Source organism: Carlito syrichta, unplaced genomic scaffold (assembly GCF_000164805.1).
Source record: "Carlito syrichta isolate Samal-C Ts95f unplaced genomic scaffold, Tarsius_syrichta-2.0.1 Scaffold306815, whole genome shotgun sequence".
NCBI lineage: Eukaryota > Metazoa > Chordata > Mammalia > Primates > Tarsiidae > Carlito > Carlito syrichta.
In genome coordinates, this window is record NW_007250911.1 from 88,523 (window position 1) to 93,104 (window position 4,582).

A 4,582-nucleotide genomic window follows, 5' to 3' on the forward strand; every position below is an offset into this window, starting at 1 on the left:
TGGGTTGTGATGGTCACGATGATAAGTTGAAATTAAAATGTAATGCTGACTCATTTTCCTTTGAAATCTAGAAGTGATTTTCTTTTTAGCTTTTATATCTTAAACTATTTCAGAGGCTGGCCATAGATATTACTTGTTAGTGGTATAATGTAGAATATTTGCTTTGGTTGCAACACAGGTTCTTACAGTCTCAAAGGGCCCAACTACTCAAATTAACAACAACAAAGAAACACAAGGTTTTCAAAATAACCATGGCATCTTTTTTAAACGCAGTTCTCCTAAAACAAGATTGTTAGTGCTGTTGTTGGGATGCTCTTATCAGAAAGACAGACACCTGGTCAACTTTCTACCGCTCCAAACAAGAAGACCCTGTGAAAGATCAGTCACAACCTATTCAGCAAAGAGGAGAGCCATTTTTTTCACAAGACTTTTTGTGTTTATAGCTTTAAGGGTCATGCCTTAACACATTTCTTGTAGAACTAGCAAGAGGATTTCTGCCGCTTGAAAACCAGAGATAAAATTAATATATTGGTTGATACCCACAACAGCCTCTCAGGTGTCATCATTGAGAATTATTATTTTCAGCAGTTCATGGCTCATTTCTTTAAAATTAAAATTAGTGTTGTGGCACCCAAGGATAATTCTCCAGCTGTCTCTACAGAGAATAATATAAGCTTGGTGAGTTTAATGAATGGTAGTTTACTGCCATTCAGTGTCAATGCAGTGAATGAGTTTGGATTTAACAGCAACTAGAATCACAGCCTTACCACTGTGTCTTCATTAATATGAACTACTACTATAGCCATGATGGCTGATAAATTATGCCCAGCATCTCAATTACCTTATCAAAGAAAATTATTCCTAATGACCAAGGAGGGGATAAGGAAATGCAGAGAGAAATCAGGGTCAAATTGGTTGGGATGAAACTGAACTTTCTGCAGATTGGCAGGTCAGATCTGAACTAGTTAGTAGGAAGATGTGAAGGCGGTGTAGAAAACAAGAATAAAGAGAAACTCGAACATGAAGGTTAGGAAAGGTGACCAGAGGAGATGACAGACCCTGCAATGTCTCTAAACAAGCAACCAATAAGATCTCACATGGACATTTTTGTTGAGTTCACAAGCACATGTGAGGAAGCATAATCCAGAGAAAGGGAACCACTTAGGGACTTTGGGAAGACCCTATGGGTAAGCTCATGTGGGTGCTGCACCCTGGGCTCCTTTAGTCCTAAATTATTCCCAGCCTTTCCTACTTTACTCTGTAATACAGAGGGAACAAGTCCTGCAGGCTGTTTCCTATGCTCCATCATCTGGCTTTTAGCTGGATTTGGCCAAAAAGAGCACCAGTAAAAGACTGGAGGAAGGAAGGAAGAAACCAAGGTATTCCTACTACTCTTTGTCTGTCTTAGGTAGCATCTCCAGCAGAAGCTATTCTTCCTCTGTTGCCCCAGCTCCCACTGGACAGATAGCTATGGATGACCTCAACCTGTGGGCTCCAGTAATACCACTCTCTTTGTCCTTCCAGAGACAGGGATGGTAGAAGTTTCCTGTTGTTCCTAATCTTTAGTTCACTGCTTGACTACTCAGCTCTTCCCTGACCCATTGTAACCAGTTGCTTGCATTAAATTCACTTTGTTTTAAATACTTGGAGTAATATCTATTTTCCTGGTTGAACTTTGAGTAATAGAGGAAAGAAGAGAAGGAGAGGCCACACTGAAAGATCTCAGGAATTTGTATGTCGGGCCCATTCACTCTTATTCTGAATTCAGGAGCAGGGGATCACTCATTATGAGAAAGTAACTGCAGAGCCAGGCACCCAGGTTTACATGAATTCACTGTATTATTATCCCATCAAGTAGCCTATAAATGGAAGAAAACAAGAAGCAATACCTATCTCAGGCAGGCCCTATGGGAAGAAAAAAGCTGTAAAATCAAGGCACTTACTCTTTGCCTCCCCTCTGGAGGAGACTTGAGAAAACAACTGAGAGAGAAAGCTATCTGATGGGCAGAAGATAAGTGGGCAGCAGAATCTCTCCTCCCCTTCAAAGATGCATCGCTGGGGTTTCCATTCAATCTAAAAGAGATGAACACAGTGTAGCACAGTAAAAAAGGTAAAGCAGAGATTACCACCAACTGTGTGGACCCTTCAGCCCAGCAGCAAAAATCAAACTGAAAGAAAACAGTGACCGGGCGCAGTGACTCATGTCTGTAACCCCAGCAATTTGGGAGGCCAAGGCTACAGGACTGCTTGAGCCCAGGAATTCGAGACTAGCCTGGGAAACATGCAAGACCTCATTTCTACAAAAAATATAAATAAATGAATAAATTAACCGAGTGCAGTGGCACACATGTATAATGCCAGCTACTCAGGAGGGTTAAAGCGGAAGGATCCCCTGAGTCCAGGAGGTCTCGGAGGCTGCAGTGAGCTGTGATCATGCCACTGCACTCCAACTCAAAAAGAAAGGAAGAAAAAGAAGAAAAAGAAAGAAAGAAAGAAAGAAAGAAAGAAAGAAAGAAAGAAAGAAAGAAAGAAAGAAAGAAAGAAAGAAAGAAAGAAAGAAAGAAAGAAAGAAAACAACTCAAGTTAGCTTGCTTTCTGTCTTCCAAGTCAAACAGGTGGGCAAGCCCAGGTTGGGCGTGCCTCAAAAGCAAAGACTATGACCCACCATCCTTGCAGGAATTCAGGAAATATTTATGAAGGAACACTCTCCAGTTTCTTCCTCAGATGAGCCCCACAAATCGTCAGATTGCCAGAAACAGAAATCATTCCATTATCCTCACGGAAGAACAGAGGTAATAGAATGAGACCCGAAATCACACAACCCATTGGCAAAAGAACTGAGACAAACAATAAGATTCAAATATAAGCAAAAGTCCCTGACATTAAGAATGAGTCCACTGGCCCACTGCTGCCTCTCAGGGATCATTACCATATTACTTTCCATAATCTCCTTAAAGTGAAATTAAAAGTCACCACTACTCTTCATCCCCCTGACTATTTGCTCAATGGAATGAAATCATTCTCCCTTATGCTGAGAATTTGCTGCCTACTTCAGAAATCCCTGGCATTTTCTTGAAGAAAGTCCTCCTCCAGTCACCCCTAATTAAACCAAGGAGCCGAGGATCCTCCACATCCTGCTTTAGCATGTGCATTGGAGCGAGCACTTGAGTACCCTCACCTGTTCTACATTAGGCTCCCAGCACACAGACCAACCACAAGCATCTTTGGTCATGTGGAAATCACTCATGCCATACTCTCAGGGAGTCTTTTCCCTGGGGATTTTTAAAAAGTATCTGCATCAGCCTTCTATGTCTCTAGGGGACAGGGTGGGGAAGCTAGGGTTGAACTCCTGCAAGAGAGGTGGGGTGAGGGGAGGGAGCCCTCCTCCTTGCAAGCTCTTGCACATCTCCATGGAAGCCTTCCCTTCAGAGCCCCCAAAGCTTAAAGTCAGCCCATTTCTGCCCATCAGCCCCCACATGTGTCTGATCCGATGGACTGTGAGCCAGACCTCCAGGCCCGGTGCAAAGTTTCCAGCAGCAACTGCATTAGTGTCGCCTCAGGCTTGAGTGATTTCTTCATCTCAGAAATTTAAGAATATCTACGGGTGGAACAATACCTCCTGAAATTAAGCCATTTAAAGGGAAGGTAGCAAAATTCAAGACTCATTCTACTTAGGCAGTTAAGGTAGCTAGTGTGTGTGATTTTAAGGATTCTGGAAGAGAATCAGCCCCCACCCTACTCTAAGAGGAGACATGGAACAGTGGCCAAGAATCACTTAGGGCCAGAGGACCTAAAGCTGACTCCGAGTTCTACCACATTCTGGGTGACTACAGAAAATTGCTTCTCTGCATTTTTGCTCTCTCATCTGTAAAATGGAAGTGGTGATTATAAATGTACTCACCTCAAGGCTATTATGAGGACTGAATGGGTTAGCCCATGGAAAGAGCTTGTGTTCTTGACACAAGGAAAATGTACTCTATTAGTAATCTGTTTCTTAAATACTCAAATACTGATTTCCTGATGGCTGCAATTCATGGATGAGTATTTTGTTGTCTGTTTGTAAGACATCAACGTCTCTTCTCCTGTTAGTACCCCTGGGAGGAGGCACATGTTAAACATATTTTCTCCCCAGAGGGATAAGTGGGTAGGGAGTTTCTTGAAGTTTAGAAAGTTGCTAATGAGGCCTTGCCTTGTAACCAATGTGGGCACCCACCTCATCCCCTGGATCCCTCCACCACAGTACTCCTCAAACCTTATTGTGCTTCAAAAACTCGCCTGGAGGAATCTTGTTATACTATAGCTTATGATTTTGTAACTCCAGGATGAGACACAGCCCCTCTCGCACACTCTCGGGTGGTGCTGGTGCTGCCAATCCATGGGTCATTCTCTAAGTTTCGAGGTTTCTGTGTACACCAAGCCCTAGTGTGTGTTCACTCCCTACAGCTAGCACTTGTCTATGTCTCTTCATCAGTAGGCCACCTGCAGGCTACGGGAGCAGCTCTGCCATCACCTACTCAAAGATGGAGAGTAAGGGAACTGATGCCCTGGGGTATAAATACCTAGGAGATCTCACCCTTAATCT